The sequence below is a fragment of the Vulpes vulpes genome, chromosome 10 (assembly GCF_048418805.1).
Source record: "Vulpes vulpes isolate BD-2025 chromosome 10, VulVul3, whole genome shotgun sequence".
In the NCBI taxonomy this organism is placed as follows: Eukaryota; Metazoa; Chordata; class Mammalia; order Carnivora; family Canidae; genus Vulpes; species Vulpes vulpes.
The window spans coordinates 69,780,368-69,799,078 of record NC_132789.1 but is presented as its reverse complement, the minus strand read 5'-3'; the positions used below and the strand labels follow the sequence as shown (position 1 = coordinate 69,799,078).

General features: G+C 34.4%; 1 long non-coding RNA gene across 1 annotated transcript in view; it reads left to right on the top strand.

The window, feature by feature from the left end:
- Positions 1-18,711, top strand: part of LOC112915050 (uncharacterized) — a 260,526-nt gene that overhangs the window by 121,390 nt on the left and 120,425 nt on the right. The window contains exon 4 of the long non-coding RNA XR_011994905.1: positions 483-571. This is a non-coding gene — a long non-coding RNA (uncharacterized lncRNA). The remainder of the gene's footprint in view (positions 1-482; positions 572-18,711) is intronic.

The window sequence follows — 18,711 nt, the reverse complement described above, 5'->3', positions numbered from 1 at the left end:
TTCCCTCTAATTGGATTAAAATTAGAAATCAGGAGTAACTCAAATTGTAAGAGTAATCTGGATTATCAACTGGTTGTTAGTTCACTGTGGAAATCTGATGACATTTTAGAGATAATTTTACCATAATTTAAAACTTCAGTGGGAAACTGTGGTTTATCCCATTATGTCATAATGGGAATAATGGGATAAACTTTTCTCTTTTAGTTTTAGCATTTTTCCCTGTAATAGGGACAGCTTTCAATGTTCATTGGTTTACTTTCTCACTTATACATGACATCTATTCACATTCTCTTGGCCCAAACAAGCATATGGCTACCCTAAATTGCGAGCGATGTGAGGAAAGGTAGTTTTCCTGGGAACCATTGTGTCTACATTTGTGCCATAAACATGCATAAACTGCTAAAAGAAATAAAAGAGAAACAGATATTGAGGAATTGGTGACAATAGCCTGTTCATTTCTTTTTTTTTTTCTACATCCACAGAACATATTCATTGCACTACAATTATCAAGGGGACAGCTAAAGGACAGATAGTCTTTTTTCTTATAATCTCCCTTAGAGCGACAGAATTTGTAAGTATGGCCTTCCTTTCTTTGTAGTTGACAGTTTTACTAAATATCCTGCCATGCCATGCCATAACAAAGGTTATTAGCTTCCCAGCCTATGGCATTTGTGTACAAATGATCTACAACTCAACCATTCCAATGATGCCACATGTGTTTTCTTATGGTACCACAACCTCTATTAGCTAAGGTATAGGCCAGAGATTTATTGCACAGAAACTTCACAATGCAGGAAATTGAATTATACAGAAGAAAATTTCTCTCTTCTGATCAGTGTGTGTTCCCCAAAAACTCTGGTCAGTGGCTACATCATCTTCAACAGGTGGCTTCCATCTTTAAATCTAAGATTTGCTTCAGCTGCTGTTCTTGGCCAAGCATAAGAGAAACTAGGATGCACTAGGAAAGCAGCTTTATCTTTAAGGAAATAATCCAGAAGTTGCACATATTTTTGCAGTGCCTCACTGGCCCATACATAGTCACTGACTAGAAGGGAGAATGGGAAAAAAAACAGTTTCAAGACAAATGGCCATGTGTCCTGGTCAGAAAATTAAAATTAGAAAAACTTGGAAAAAAAGGAGAATGGATATTGGGGAACATAACTTCTCTTCCACTTTCCTTGGCAGAAAAAAACATACTGAAGGTCCTCTTAAGATCTAAATATATAGGCTAATATACCAATATCCAGATCAAATCTAGTAAGTATATTAATCATTTCATTAATATAACTCATTCCTAATGTGGAAAAGACTTTCTCTTTTTAACAAGGAAGGATTTCATAGTCCCATCAATTACTTAAAATGAATATGAAGGTTGAGTCCTCAGCAACACATATTATTTTTAGTTTTATAGCTTGGCCTTTTATTAGTCTACTGACACAAAGTATTTGCAAATATTAAGACCTTAGGCCCTTTTCCCCCCTGTCCAATTATGTCTAGAGACAAAATTTCCAAACACATCAGTAATTGTAAAATTTTTAAAAAGGTATATTTTGATAAATAGAGAGACTCATTGAGCAACTATTAAAGTAGCTAATAATTCCTATTCTCATTATTCTTCTTTCTCTACCTAATGTAAGCATGCTATATGTATACACATTGCTTAGAATGTTCCCCGTGAATTCATTTGCAGTTCCAGGTTTAGTCAAAAAGCTTTTAGCCACTTGAGCTCAAATTCCTATCTCAATGCATCAGACCTCTTGCAGACTTGTTTATCCATCATACACAATCATTATTAACCTAGAAAGGCAATAACACTCATTGACTTACTCCTTCACTTCTTTTCCTACTCTTTTGTTTCATTCACACCATGCTTTTAAAGCTGTGTTCTGCTGAGACCTGGGGTTATGTCAAGGGACAGTGGAGAGCAGAGAGATGATGCGCTGGATTTCCCAGGACTTTTACCTCTCCCCATCCACTCCCCAGAGATAGAAGCTGGACCCTTACCTTTGTTATATATTGAAGCCCTGTTTAAAGATTTTCTTGGAGAAAAAGTTCTGCTTAAAAAATACATTTAGAAAACTGGAAATTGCATCTGATTTGTCACTGATAGGTTCTTAGCTATTATTTCCAGCTTCCTACAATTATCCCCATCTCATGGAAAAATTAGAGGGAAATAAAAGAACCAAATGGAGCTTCCTGTGCTAAGAGCCCCAATCATTCTTCCCTAGTCCTCTCCAAAAAAAAAAAAAAAAATACAAAGTTAATTTTCCATTTTACTCTTTGATAGTGAAATAAAAAACAAGTGAGTAATATCCCATATCCTTCTTTCTGAAAACCTTATATGTATGGCTAGATGAGCCATTGTAACTTGATCAGATAGCTGAATAAAGCAGTGAAGATGGGATATTTGTATTGGCATGCTAACCATTGAGTAATGTCTAATTGTAATAGAAAAGTCTCATTAATTACAATGGAATAGTCACAGCCAATAATTAATTTCCTAGGTCCTCTACTGAGATAGTCACCTTGATTTATATCTTATCTAGAGTTTCTTAAAAGCATTGCGAAGATATTATAGTCCCCCATATGAACAAAAACAACCTGATATTTTACTAACCTTGAAACATCAATTTAATGCACTCCATTGAGGAAAATCTTTGAAAATGTTATCATTTTGACCTCTCTTATTTCATTACAACATATGTCGTTGTAATGAATAAAGAGTAAAAGGCAGATTGGTGCCATTTTTAGTTTTGTCTCGAGCTCAAATCAAGAAAGAAACAATGCATGTTGTATTTGCTTTAGGTCTATAGCATGTCTCTCTAATGAAATTGCATGAAGAAATTTTTTTTTTCAGCTTATAACCATTAGGCATGGAAGAAAGTATTAAGGAAATTTAAAAAAAGCTTATTTTGTAGTTTTATAATTTTTAAACCTGTAATCAATTTAACATTTTCCTTAGCATTTATTGTACAGGTGGAGGTCAGTGTGGGAGGGGAAAGAATACTAGATAGGAAGGCGGAACCCGGGCATTGCATCTGATTTGTCACTGATAGAGCCTCTGTTTGTTCATCTCGAAAGCACTGAGTTAGCCTGGGATAACCCATTTGGACCTCCTAGTAAAATCATTTCCCCAAACATTTTCATAGGGAAAGGTTATCACAATTATTCAGAACTTTACAGCCGGTTCTCAAATGAATATACTTTAAATCTATTTCTTAAAAAATTGTATTAAAAGTACAAATGGGAAAAAATGGGAGGATCTTAAGGCAACTCATTTTTGATATATACTGAGCACTCTAAATTTCAATTATGTTAGTTTTTTAATTCAAAAAAAATCACCATTTATACTTATATAAATGCTCAGAGTTCTATCAAAGGAAAGCAACCTTCCTACAGATTGCCTTTCTAAGCTATAGCTCTTGAAAAGAAACTAATGAAAGTAACAGTTGTTTGAGATGGGGTATGTTTTGCTTTGTTTTTTTCTGTTAAGAGAGTAATAAAGGAGAACTGGACACTTAATTTTACTTATTCATAATGCTGTGTATGCCAAATTATATTTTAAAGTTATATATAATGATTTTAAATGTATAAGGGTCACTTTCTATTTTAGAATGTGTATTGCTGGTTAAATAGCCCTATTTTTTTAATCTTCAGAGGAGGGTTATTTAGCATTGTTCAATCATAGCTTTTCTAGTCACTCACATTAAAAAGATATTTCAACCTCAGCCAATTGCATCTCTCCATAATGCTCTGGAGAGCAGGCACTTGGCTTTTATTTTCTGGGACAGAGTTTTGAAAAGGCTTAAGGCATTTGTTTTAATTTTAATTCCTTAGGCCTTTAAAATAACATTCTAGAATAGTTGGAGAAGGTTGTCAACTATAACAATAAGTTTCCTTGGAATCAGCCCAGTGCTGCTATTCAACATTGATTAAAATAGTGGATTTAGACCTAGAGGCTCTTTCATGTGCTGTATATTCATTTATTTGATACAAATAAAAAAATACAAGACTGATTTTTCAACAACAAAAAGATCAGCAAGCAGGGATTTTGTTGTGATTTTTTTCTAAAATGATAAATACAGCTTTGAATTGCTACCTAGAACAAGTCTCACGGTATAAGAAAATGGGGAGAATTCTCCAAGGCATATCTAACCTGTCTTCCCCTTTGCTGTCAATCTTGTGTTTCATTTCTCTTATTTGAGTGTAAGGGTTTTAAAATGTATCCACATTTCTATCATAAACATGCAGTCATAAGTAAATACACATAAATAATAACTATAATTTTATATCAATTCTTTCTGGATTTATAGAGGTAAAATGCAAATGGGCTTGAGTAACTGTTAATTGAAGTATAGATATATTTTACTTTGATTTGTATGTGTGAAACAAAAACAAATGCAGTGACTGAGCCTGCCTTTGTTCCTTCACGCATATGAGTTGGTTTAGCACCCCTACCACTCTACACATCTGCTTGACAACACATCCTGTGCTCTCTGTCTAGAGCGTGAGGACTATCTTAGGTTGGCCCAATTTTACTTTATAAATGGGTCATTGTCAGTTCAGTTTCTCTCAAAAGTTAGACACGGAGATGATTATAATATTTCTGGCGTCAAGTACAAGTACAGTTTAAATTCTATGGAATATTCTGACAACGCAGTACCCCAGTATATGTAGTAGAAAGAGTACAGACTTCTAAATCTCACCCTCACTCACTTTGGCTATGTAGACAACTCATAAAGTCTCTCAGAGCTTCATCTTTCTAATTCATAAAATAGATTACTGTGCAAGTTAAAACGGATAATACATGTAAGATATTTATCTCAAACTAAGACCTCAGGTGAGGTTCTTGCAGAACCACTCTGCCCAGTCCATTAGCTGTACTTAGATTACATCTTACATCTAATATTGTGATGACATAAATAAGAAAGAATATAATCAACACACTTCCTGTGTGTAATTTCCTACAAAAGTGTTCTAGCACTGTCTGGCTGGCATAAGGCAATGCCATTGAGTATGGAGGTGAGCAGCTATCCCCACTGGGATGTGCATTCATGGTGGGTGTTATTTTCTCTTGAATAACCCCAGCGAGGTGTTGAGGTCTCCGCTCTAATCTGTATGGGCACCACCTTCCAAAAACTTACCTATTTTTAAAACAGATTTAATTTTGTTAAAGAACAATACATAGTCACATAAATTTCTGCAATAAAAATAGATAACAATAGAGAAGAAAATAAGCTTTGTTAGAGATGACCACTGTCGATACTCTGATATTTTTCTATTTTCTCTATGAGCATATGTGCACATATAACTGAGTTCCTGATGTAGGTAATTTTATATCTACTCTTCATCCTGGCATCACATGTTTGTGAAATACAATTTTCAATTGTTATACAATTATTTATTGTATGAATCTGGCGTAATTTTTAGCCATTGCCCTCCTGAGGGCATAAAATTATTTCTAACATTTTGCAATGCAAAAAAAATACCGTGAGCAGCAAAATTGTACGTAAATTCTGTCTGTATTTTTTTATTATTTTTAGCCTAAGAGATTCTAGAAACTAAATTATGTGCTCAAAAAGTTTAAATATTTTAAACTTATTGCCAAATATTTTTAAGTGCCTGGGAATATGTAGTGAAGTAACTTATATTCCAATTGACATCAAAGCGATTTATATTCTCATTGACAGTACTTAAAATGCTCATCTTACCATTCCCTTACCAGAGCTATTACATTTTTACACACACACACACACACACACACACACACACACACACACACGTGCTTATAAGAATAATTTTCAGGGCTTATTTATTTAATTTATTACAACACTCTTGTTTTCCTTCCTGATATTTAGTCTCACCAATGCAACCGAGAACAGAGCCTCTTACCATCCTTCATCATGATATATCCTAGATTTTATGTCTAATATTTGTTTAAAGTTATGCTTTAACATATCAGTAATGCCTAAGGCTATCAATATGGTGAGTTGTATTCCTAGATGGGTTCTAATGTCTATTTTACTAGTACTAGAATTTTCTTGTCAAATTAAGCAAAATAAAAACTGGAATAAAATTACTATGTAAATTAGGATACTGAGAATTAAAGTTTTGGAATATTGACAGTGAAAATGCTCATTCATTGCAAAACAGAGACCCCTAATAATAAAAGATTTCAAGGGAAAAGACTAACACATTCTTACTCACAGGCTGATTATTTTTAACATGTTCATATAATATCATAAGAGTATTTGTGGAGATCTATTTTTTTCCAGTTTTATTGAGAAATAATTGACATACATCACCGTGTAAGTTTAAGGCTATAGCACAGTGGTTTGATTTATATATATTGTGAAATAATTACAATAGGTTTAGCTAACATCCATCTTCTCATTCAGATACAATAAAAAGAAAAGAAGGAAGACAAGAAAATAGGGAGAGAGATTATGCTTGTGATAAGATCTCTTAGGATTTACTCTAACAACTTTCCTATATACCATATGGCAATGTTAGCTATGGTCATATGGTGTACATTCCATTCCTACTATTTATTTATCTTATAACTGGAAGTTTGTTCCCTTTGACTACCTTCCTGACTTCCCCCTTCTCCCACCCTCCACCTCTGATAACTCCAAATCTGACCTGGCATTTTTTTTTTTTTTTTAGTCTGTTGTGTTTTTTGTTTGCTTGTTTGTTTTTAGATTCTATATATAAGTATATAAGTTAACTCACACAGTATTTGTCTTTCTCTGACTTATTTCACTTAGCAGTGCCTTCAAGGTCTATCCTATGTATATATGGATATACACACACACACACACACACACACTCACAACTTCTTTATCTTCCATCCATCAGTGGACACTTAGGTTGTTTCCATGTCTTGACTACTGCAAATAATGCTGCCATGAGCATGGAGGTGCAGGTATCTTAGTATTTTTATTTCCTTTAGATATATTCCCAGAAGTGGATTTTCTGGATCATATGGTAGTTCAATTTTTAATTTTTTGAGAATCCTCTAGAGACTTAATTTAATCCAAGTGATCTTTCTCTCATAGAGTAGGAATGAGACAAATTCATTAAGGTTTGATCATGATCACTCATTGCCTTTATGACCATGGCCAAGTTACTTAATTTCTATGATCCTGCAATTTCTTATTCTTTAGGTGAATAAGAGAATACCTGCTCCCCAGAGCTATTTGAAAGTTAAAATTTTAAAAAATCCACGCATACACTTTTTAGATATAATGAGTATTCAAAAGAGTTATTTTGTGTCTGAGATAATTTTTATGAAGTAATAAGGGCATCACTTTTCATGACAAAACATTAAAGACTTCTTTAAGAAAGATTATACTTACTACTCCATACACAATTTCAGAAATACTTGTTCCTTAGAAATACTAGTTCTTGAACCATTCTTAAAAACAGAAGATCCACTTTTTTTCAGAAACCTTAGTTTGGCCTGTTTTATAATGAAAAACCTTAATTTCTGTCCTTCCAAATTAATTCCTTGGTCTCTGAAGACTTCAGTACTTATGCAAGTTCCATCAAGTTTTAGGAATAAAATATGTAGGACATACCAAAACAAACAAAAAAAACTTAAACAGAGTGTTAAAGACACCACAAAGATAACTGCTTCCGGGTCATCCCTTCTACTTTCAAAGAACCTTTAAACCTTTTTATATTGTACTTAAAATCTTAGCATTTTTCAAATTTTGTCCATACACACAAAGTTTAATATTGTACCCTTTGCTAAGATATCAGTGAGAAAAATAATTTAAAAACTGGAAATGTTTGTTGTAAAATTCGTGAGGAGTGTAATGATTCTCCCATCAGATGTTATGACCATTTGCTGTCTTATCATCGTGCAACATAAACAAAGTCTTGCTGTTTTCACTTTTCCCTCTACGTTCTCCTCAACATTCAGGCCTGTAATCTTTCTTGAGTAGAACTTTGGTCCCTTCAAAATCCATGTTAAAATAATATCTTCTGTGAACACCAATTAAAACATGAGGAAGAATAGACTGCCTAAAAGAAGTTTAAATTGAAGCTGCAGGAAATTGGATGAGACAAAGAAAATATCCTTAACATTAGGTTTGGTTAGTCTTTGTAATAGGTTTTAAAGGATGTGTCACCTTTTTTAGGAGTATTTCAGCAAATCTTAGGAAACGGTCTAAATGTTCTTCATTTTTTATCAGGATATCATAAATATTAATGAATGAATGTCCCAATTTCTTCTCCATTTTTCAAAACCCAGTTTAGTTTGCAGCTGGTTAAGTTGAATGTTGAATGAAATTGTTATTGCATCACTACCGGGAGCAGTACATGTCTAGAACAGTAACAATATGGTCTACGTGAATCTTGCTCATTCTACCTTTGAAAGTTATAATTGATCTTATATCGCCAATCCTACTCTCCCAAGGAAACTCTCTTATGGTAACTACATCTTGAGGACTTTATTCTTACCAAGTTATATATCTATCATTTAATTCACTATGTAATGTCATTGTTTTATACTACAAAGTCCTGTCAGGCAACTCGGTATACTGGATAGAGTTAAATGAAGGTATCTTCAGAAGAGAAAAAAAAAAAAGAAAAAAAAAAAAAAGCTAACTAAGAGAATCCCAAAGCCAATAAGTGAAGGAGGGGAAGATCAGTGATCAAAAAAGGGATTTTTTTTCTATGGAATTATTTAAGGCAAGTAGCTCAGAAATAAATCTATAAACAATGCAGAGTTATAGGGGCATTTCTATGGTGCTAGACAGACCAGATACATGAAAATAAAAGTGTATAGCAATATAGTAGAGCACGTTTTTGCATTTTCTAGATGTCCTTATGTAAGAACTACAGTGGTGTGTTTTAAAGTTTGCTAATTTTTCTTCTCCTAAATCATGCAACTTCCTGTAGATAATAAGCCATAAAATGAAATTGCCACTACATAGCTACCATGTATAGGCTAAGCATATGAAATTGCAGTCACTTGACTACTTTTGATGTAAAAATGACAATTTAATACGGATCCATCTGATCAAGTTTTATCAGGGTCATTGTATTAGTTTCCCAGGACTAATGCAACAAGATACTTCTGTAGTCGGAGTAGCAAGAACAATGTGAAGGGACAAGTGAATGAAAATATTAATTTGAGTACCTTAAAAATATAATACATGAAAAGGGAAGTGTTTTCATGAAAAAAATGCCATTATTGTCAGACACATTTTCAAATTATTTAGAACATTTCAGAATAAGCTGATAATACTAAATCGTTATGATCCTTGATTTTTGGAATACTTCAATTATAAGACAATTTAACCTTTGAACTTCTATGGGATCATATGTTGGGTGCTTGTTATTCAGCATACGTTCTGGATCGTGAAGGAACTAATGACAAGCATGTTCATCTAGACCATAGCTGTTCCACTTAGAGGCAAGAATGAATACTATGTAGATACCCTCTTAGTCCTTTTCTGTGCAGAAGGAGACTTCAGGATACATCAATATACATTGATGGCTACATTGAAGACATTAGTTTATTGAAGACTTTCTGTTTATGTCTCAGAATAAAGAATGTTTCATTCTCTCTTGTGCTAAAGCATTTTAGAAAAAATATGCCACCTCCAAATGATTCGTGCAGGTCCATGTAATGTATTCGGAGAGCATCAGACTGTGCCAGGAGGCAGTAATTTTATTACTGATTGCCACTAATTAGCTGTGTGATATTGTTCAAGTGAGTTAAATTCTCTGTGCCTGTTTCCTCATTCATAAAATTGGTGAATATTAGATTTTGATTATCAAGGTCCCTTCCAACTATAAAATTCTTTCTTCTTTCTTGTTTTCATGGCCTTATCCGTGTGTTTAGTATTACCTGTTAACTTAATTAACAAAGAAAAATCACCTTTCTTCAACTTTTGTCTGAAGCATTATCAAGACCAGTGGTTTATAGACAGGGCTGTGTAAATTCCTAGGGATTCTCTTTGGACTTCATCTGTAAAAGTTGGTAGAGGGAAGCTCTGAGCAGATAGCTTTTCTAGACTTTTTCTCACAGCCAGATTCTGTCTCTTTCTACTTACTACATTGAGCTATTTGTAAAATATTTGAAGAAAGTGTTTTACAGTTTCAAAAGTATGAAAACTACGAATCAAAGATCTTTGACAGGAATGGATCAACTTTAGTAATGGAATAATTCTACACTCGATATCTTTCTTTTACAACTGAATTATAAAGTTTTAATTTTATGACAAGATCAAAGATAGATAAGTTTGGCATATTTTAAGATATTTGATAATATTAATTCATCTTGTTTTATGGGTCATATGAGTTTTTCTAAAACAATTTACTATATAAATAAATTGGTTTGGATGAAATACAATGATTGCTCTATATGTGTTAAAAAATAAGTCCTAAAATGCTGAAATCCTGAAATTCTGCATTCAAATTAATGTTGAGTTGGAGCTCATTTATATTCTTGAAATATTAATCTTTATCTCACTATTCTTTGAGGTTCTGCTATATTTTTACTGTACTTTGATGATGTCATGGTTACTTGTCAGAGTCCTGGTTTTGACAATGTTGCATGAAATTTCTTTCTGAAGAAGAATATTGAAATTCAAAACCAAACATAGTTTTATAATTCTGAACTCTGGAAAGTATACTTGGCACAGACTTGAGGTTTCTCTGAGTATTTCTTATCCCTCGTCCTATGTGGAACAAACATCAGCCAGCCTGCCCATTCTGACAAACTGTATAAGAAATAGACCAGAAAGAGAAGACCTAATCAGGTATACTCTAAGGGAGTATACTCTGCTTCAGCCTATGCTGAAGACAAGCAATAGAGAAAAGAGGTCTGGCTTGAGGACCCAAATCTGGATGATGGTAGAAAATGCTATGGAAATGCACCTGGGTGGGCTGAGCAGATACCCATGACTCTAACCAATGAGCCAAACAACTTCTCTTAGAAGCTTAGATGAGTTGGCTGCCAGAAAAAGAGGTAGAACCTCGTTCCTAAGTTCCATCATTGTCCATAGAATTGCCTTGTGCTGTATAAAACATGTCTTACATGTGATCATAGGGCTCATCCAGGCATTCATTCAAACAAGTGCTCAGCAGTGAACAAGGGCATGGACTTTGGTATGGATTTGCATCTTGGCCTTGTGACTTGTTAATTTGGTTAAGTTACTAACCTCTCTAAGTGTCATTTTTCTCACTTATAAAATGGAGATGATGCATGCAATTCAAGTGACTATTAAGCAGTTTAAATCAGGTTCCAAGATTAAAAACATTTAGGTCAGTTCTTGGCACATAGAAAATGTTCAATGTGTGGTAGCTGTTATGGTAATGTATAGAAAAGATTTTACCTGGGAATCTAAACCTCAAGATTGTATTTATCAATTCTCCAAAGAACTAAATTTTCCTAAATGTGCTCTGGGTAGTACTAATTCTGGAAGATAAAAGTTATGAAGTCAAATAAATTTAAGAAAGTATTGAATTGAATTTGAAATCATCCTTTTAGAAATTTAGCCTATTAGAGGCTCGGAGAAATCTTGAAGTAAGGAATTAACTTTGTTTAACCCAGAATTTTCCAAATATATTTGAACACAAACTCTTTATAAAAATAACTTCTATTACTTTTCTTATAAAACTTGTGTCCTACAGAACATGTTTTGAAAAGTACTGCCTATAATAAAAAGTTTACTACATAAAATCAAAACAATAATATGGGAATCATATCCTTGGCCCAGTCTCTCATGCTTTTTTATGTCAATTTTACTGCACTCTGGAAGGTGGGCTAGGAAGGCATCACTATGGCCATTTCACAATAAGGAAACAGGCTGACATTTTGTGACTTTAGACAAAAACGACATAGCCAATAAGTGGTACAACCAAGATTTACAACCAGACGTTCTAACATTCAGGCCAGAATTTTCCCTCCTACACCTTTGCTTTCTGCCTAAAAAAAAAAAAAAAAAGATCAAATGTTTGATGTGTGCTTTGAATATTCCCTATGTGAGTTTTGAGGTTTGACCTTTACAATAACTTTTTATTTTTCCCACAGAGGGAATTTAGCTTATCATTCTCCTTGTCTGGGTTCCTGTCACATATGTTGTCTTTACTGAGCTACACAAAGTGAATATTCAGGTGAGCACCTGGTAAAGAGGGCATGCCTGAATCCGAAGCACTTTTACGTATGATATGTTCAGCCTCTTAAAATCCAAAAGGCATACATGCCTTTTGTGTAAAATTTTTTTAAAAATCAATTCTGAAATTTCTTCAACAGGACAACATGCAGGTAAAAAGGCAATAGCAATGACTATCATGGTATCTATACAGAGAGAGAGAGAGAGAGAGAGAGAGAGTCCCTGCCTGATTTACCTCAGGTTTGGAGAAACTAAAATTGAAATTGGTGGGTAAGGAATCACTGAGGAGCTTCTCATGACAACCAACCACAGTTGCAATGTTATTGGCCATGATCTGAGTCAACTGAGAATAATTTCTTGGTCCAGGGTTCTGGGATTTGATCTGAAGCTTCAAGAACTGTGTCAACAGCAAAATAGATTTCATAGTTTTGATACAGGTCCCTAGCAATCTCATTCAGTACCATTCACTTGGATGGTTATTAGTTGTGTGACTTTGAACTCTTTGAGCCTAACTATAAGCTGGGGATGTTTAATACCACTTTAGAAGAAGTTAAGATGAAATCTACAGTAAATGTATGTAGCATAGACTCAACAAATGAGGTTAGGCATTATTAATTTTTTTAAAAGTAGAACCCATTGAGGCCATTTTCACATTCCCCATTTAACAGATAAAGGTAAATAAACCTCAGGAATGTCAAAAATGTACTTACAGTCAGGCAGCTATTAAGAAGTAGAGGGCTCTTTTTGTGATGAGCACCGGCTACTGTATGGAAGTGTTGAATCACTCTATTTTACACCTGAAATTAATATTACACTGTATGTTAACTAGCTGGAATTAAAATAAAAACATAAAAAGTAGTTTTTAGTGGACATAAGGATTCAATTAGATCTTGTGATTCTAAGTAAAGCCTACTTTACCATGCTGCCTTCCCTTATTTATTTTCAAACCAAAGGAACTGTGCTCAGTTGATGTGTTTCTGAACTTTGCTTCATATGTGACCTTTTAAAAAAGTCCATAGTTCTACAGATTTACTTCCTTATGAAATCTAAAGGTATCCATAAATTGGGCTTCTTACTTTATTTTGACCACCATAGCTCTACAGTATACTGAAACTCAGGGGTAGATTTTGGGAAATAAGCCAGGTATTGATTAGTTCTTAGGTGCTGACTGCTATGGGAATTTCTGAGTTTCACACAAATGAAAATACAAATTGTTTTTGGAAATCATTGTAAGAGCTTCTTACAGATGATATATCTATCAAATGTTTCTCTCTCTCACACACACACAAATGCACACACACACAGCTGAAACACTTACCTAGACAACTTTGCCCTCACCTATGTACAGAAATCCTCACACTCTACAGGTGACAGTGATGGGAGTAAATATGAAGTGAATGGAGTACCCTCTCCTTAAATGCTCTACAAATTGAGTTAAAATGTTCCCTTGAATATAAACTTTGTCATTTCTCCTCTATTGATCTTGTATGACTAGTTCAACATGACTGACAAAGTAAATATCACACAATGATTTTTAGCATTTGAATTTACTAGAGGTAATGATTGAATGAATTTATTTATAGTTTGAGAATTGTATGTGGTCTATGCCATTTTGAGGCAAAATATTTAGTCCTTCCTTTAATAAATATTTATATTATATAATATGAACAAATATTATATAATATATAAATATCACATAGCATATAATAAAATATATTAAACATATAAATATATTATATAAGTATATGTATAAATATATAATAATTTATATTATATGCAAGCTCTTTGATAGGTATTAGGGATAAAATAATGAGAAAAATATATATGGTCTCTGCTCTTAAAGATTTTATTATTCTGTTGGAGAGACAGACTTTAATAAGGATAAAGATAAGTGGCAGAAAGAAACATATGGAGCACCTTGAGAGGATAGGAGTTTGGCCAAGTTTGGAGGGTTAAGGATAACTTCAATGAAGAAGTGACCTTGAGTTAAGATAAGGATAATTCAAGATTAGTGAGGTGAGGACCAGAAGAACATGGCAGAGAGTGCTTGAAGAACAAAATGAGTTTGGTGCACAAAGAGAATTGAGGGCTGGCCATTGTGGCTGGAGTTAAGAGAGGAAAGATGTGTAACAAGAACTGAGAGATTATAGAAAGATGAGACCCAACAAGACCTTGTGGGTCATAATGAGAATTTTATGTAGGTGGAATGCATTTATGTAGGTTCATGTAATGGGTCAAAGGTGTTTCAATCACATCCTGTTTTGCTTCAAATGTATAACCAATATGTTAACCAATTCAACTCACTTTAAATTGCTATTATTATTATTATTATTATTATTATTAATTTTTGTACAATCTGCAAGATTGGCTATGTATTTAATTGTCATTTGTGGTTGTCAACCCCCTTGTTCCACAAATCTTCTCCCTGGGACACACTGATTACTTAGTGTATTGTCTAGTTAAAAAGAATATCAAACTTTAGCAAATACGTATTTATAAAAGATGATGTTTTTCTCTGCATCAGGAAAAGACAATTCAGTGAAATATAAATGTTTACTTTAAGTGTCAATATGATTTTAAAGTTTAGTGTGAAAAGTCTGAAATTAAATACACGTCAGATTTTGTAAAAAAAAGAAAAATAGCTCCCTTTGATGATTATATTTTGGCTCAGGAATCAAAACATTTTACCATTTATTTGCTTATGCACGCCTGATGTAAACACTTCTAATTTTGCATTTCTCTTCTCTCCAATGGTCTCTTTGACTAGAATCATTTCTGTAGCAGTTACAGGCAACATCAATTATAGTGCATCATCTGAGATTTGGCTTATTGAATATTCTAAGGGCTGTGCGGGGGACATTCTGAAGCTTTGACAGTCCTACTAAATACAGTGGATAGAAAAAGAAATACTATTTAAGGACATCTTAGAATAATATAAATAAATAATGTTTTACAGCACATTTCCACAGAGAAAGCATTTTAAAATATGTGATTTCATTTGAGTAGTTAACATCTCTGGAGATATCCTAAGTGTCATTTCATTTTATAGCCCAGGAAATTGAAGGTCAGAGGCAAAGTTCTTTGCCAGAGGACATCCAACGATTGGCTTATGGTGAAATCTATCTTCTATATCTCATTCTCCTTCCACTACTACATATATATAAATTAAAGCCTGCAATACTAACTCGTAGAGGACTACATTACATATTTAATTACACATGTAATCACATATTTGACAGATTGGAGACTTTCTCCCCCTAACTTTCTAACATCACAATCTGTGGCAGCGGAGAATATCTAGGGAATGGAACTCATCATTTCAAAGTAATACCTTTCCCTTTGATACCTCTTTCTTGTGTTTTCAAATATTTCCACAAATTTATGGATGCTCTGAACCCCAGGTACTGATGGTTTGTTTTTCATCACCTGAGATTATAAATTTTCTCCAAATATCCTCTATTCTTTGTGTTCATGTGAGTATTATTGCTGGGACTGTTTCTCCTGTCACTGAAGATTTCAGCCTCAGTGTAATTTTGAGATCCCTTCTTAATTCTCCTTGACGTACCGAATGGATTAATCTGATCATTTTTTGTTACAGGGTGACTTGATGCTGTCTCTCCTTCTTTCTTTTCTGAAGTCCTAATCTGGAGACAGACACCCAGTTTGCATATATTTATATTCTTCAAAAAAAACCTCAACCCTGCTTCTCCCATTCTTGTTATCTTCAACAAACTCCTTGCTGGCGCTTCTGTGGTAATGGCTGCATTTTCACATTTCATTGAAACGTTAGGCTAGTTTAATGGCAACATTTACTCAATTGCTTTAATGCCTCATTTATACCCAGAACATCATAGTAAAATGAGAAACTTTATGTTAGGGGATTTTCTGGTTACCTGAAGTATATCCCTTTACATACTAACATTTTGTTTTGACTATTTATAAACTAAATCTCCTTAGTTCAGTGAAGCTAGAGCTACTGGAGTTTTATAGACTCCTTTATTCCCCTCTGCTTATGTCCCATCTCTATTCCTATAGTTTTTGCCAGTTATTCCCAGGTATCTCCAGGTATCTAATATGGTATCCACACTGCCCCCAGAGATGCTGCATTCTTCCCAAACTCTACTGGCAAGTCCAGTTCTTTTGTGCCTTTGCAAATGCTTTTTCACTGGGCTTGTGGCCCCTGACTCTGCTCCACTGGGCTCCAATATTTATGCCAGATTATCACACCACTATGCCAGTGTTCCTGCAGCACAAAAAGGGCTTTGTCTTCCCCCACTCCGTAGCCTCAGCCCCTGCCATATGCTGCCATTCCAGTGTGTCCTGCTGGTGCTCCAGGCTTCCCTTTTGAGTATTAAACTCTTTACTGCTGTTGCTCTAGGGGCTCATTGATAGCTCCTCATGCATTCATTGTTCCAAAGCCCTGGGGCATCCTACGACAGAGTGGGGGATCCTAAAACAATGATGTTTAGGGTGAGATTTATTTTATGGTTTAGGTGTAATAACTCCCTTAGGTTTTGTTGGTTGGTTTGCTTATTTGTTTTGTTTTTGGGGTCTTAGATCCAGGTCATTGATTTAATCACTTCCAACAATGACCTGCTCAAAGTCCCTCTCAACTTTATTCATTTGTATGTATTCTCCTTTCTCTTCATTACTCACTTCCATTCTCCCTTCTCTTCATGGTCAATAATTCTACTGTGTTTAATGCATACCTTTTGATGTTGTAGCTATGTTTTAAAAAATGTGTATTATTTTGAATGAATGTCATATTGTACTATATATTACAACTATATATTTTTATTTTTTCTCTTGTCTCTGTGCCTTCAAGTTAGCTATATGCATATCTAGTCTCTTGCTTCTGACTCTTGCACAGTACTCCAACATGTGGCCTATCCACTTCTAGATTGTAGCCAGGTAATCACCATCTCAAGTAATGCTGCAATTCACAGGAGGGGTCATGGCCCCTTCTAGTCCTATGAATTGGTTTGTTTGAGCTGCATACCAAAAAAAATTGCTGGGCAGTAGAGTATCTGCACACTTCTCTTAACTATGTGCTTCCAGGCTGCCCTCTGGAAGCAGTGCCTGTCTACACTCCCGCCACTGCATGAGAATTTTTACCCATATCTTCCCTATGCTAAGACTTGGAATTATCTGGTAAAATACTGATGTTTTCCAGTATTTCTGACTTTCCTTTTTTTGGGAAAAAAGGTCATGTTTTACTTTCCTATCCCTTGAAATTAGATGTGGTGATATGACTTTCTTTGAGTCAGGGAATATGTACAAAGGTGACATGAGAGTCAGTACCTCAGTTGCCAGGTACGGCTTATTATTCAGTCAATTTGTACCTGGTTACATCTTTCTTTGATATGAGCGTCCTTACATGAGATCCCTTCTAGTGAGTTGACATTGTGGGATCTCTCGAACGTTCTCCGGACATACCCAAATATCCTTGAATCCATATCATTAGACACAGACCTGGCTCAAGATGAGATCCCTGTTAGATATGTCTACAAGATGCCCACATATTTTTGCCTTTTCAGATAGAGTTTTTTGACTATTTTCTAAATTTTTTTTTAATTTTTTTATTTATTTATGATAGTCACAGAGAGAGAGAGAGAGGCAGAGACACAGGCGGAGGGAGAAGCAGGCTCCATGCACCGGGAGCCTGATGTGGGATTCGATCCCGGGTCTCCAGGATCACGCCCTGGGCCAAAGGCAGGCGCCAAACCGCTGCGCCACCCAGGGATCCCTTTTGACTATTTTCTAAATGGGAAAATGCATCACATAGAACATCAGATACTACAAAATATTGTATTGGAAAGCAATATGATCTTATGCTCAGTGAGACAGAAGATGATTCCACTTGGGATCTTACAGCTGTTTTTCTACAATTTTCTGTTCTCTTTTATTCTTTAATTTTGCAGATACTTTTCCCGTTGTCAGTAACTGTCTCCATCAGCACTCTCTATTCTTCTCCTGGGCTATAACCTCCAAGAAAGCAGGAACAATGGCTATTTTTGTCACCTCTGCACACTTATTCCATGCCTTTTCATAGTATATGCTTAATTAATCTTTTTGTATTTGTTGTTTTAAATTTGATAGAATTTGTTAAATGTGAGAAGTGAAGTTCTTATTACTGGGCCTGAGACAACTGCAAATATTATTTAAGGGAAGGACTGAGGGGTATTGATGAATAACTGAAGAAGTTTTTAGTGTCAAAATTTGATAAACCAATCTTGATTAATTAAGGATCTTTTGTGCTTCTGTGTTTTTTAAATTGCTGGTTATCAGTTCTGTTTCAACGAGTTGAGGTTACACAACAAATATTCTTTGAAATAAATGCTATTATTTTAAGTTTTTTGTTTGTTTGTTTGTTTTTTTAGTGTTTAGTAAGTCCAGAGACCAACATCTTGTGGTATTTGTGATACAAATCTTTTAGGGAAAAATATATAGAAGTATATATATATGTACATATATATATATATTCACACACATGCATACATACATATATATATATTCTGAACCTATGAGCATAGCTATATATCATCTGTAATATTGAATGTCTAGACTAGGATCACCCTTC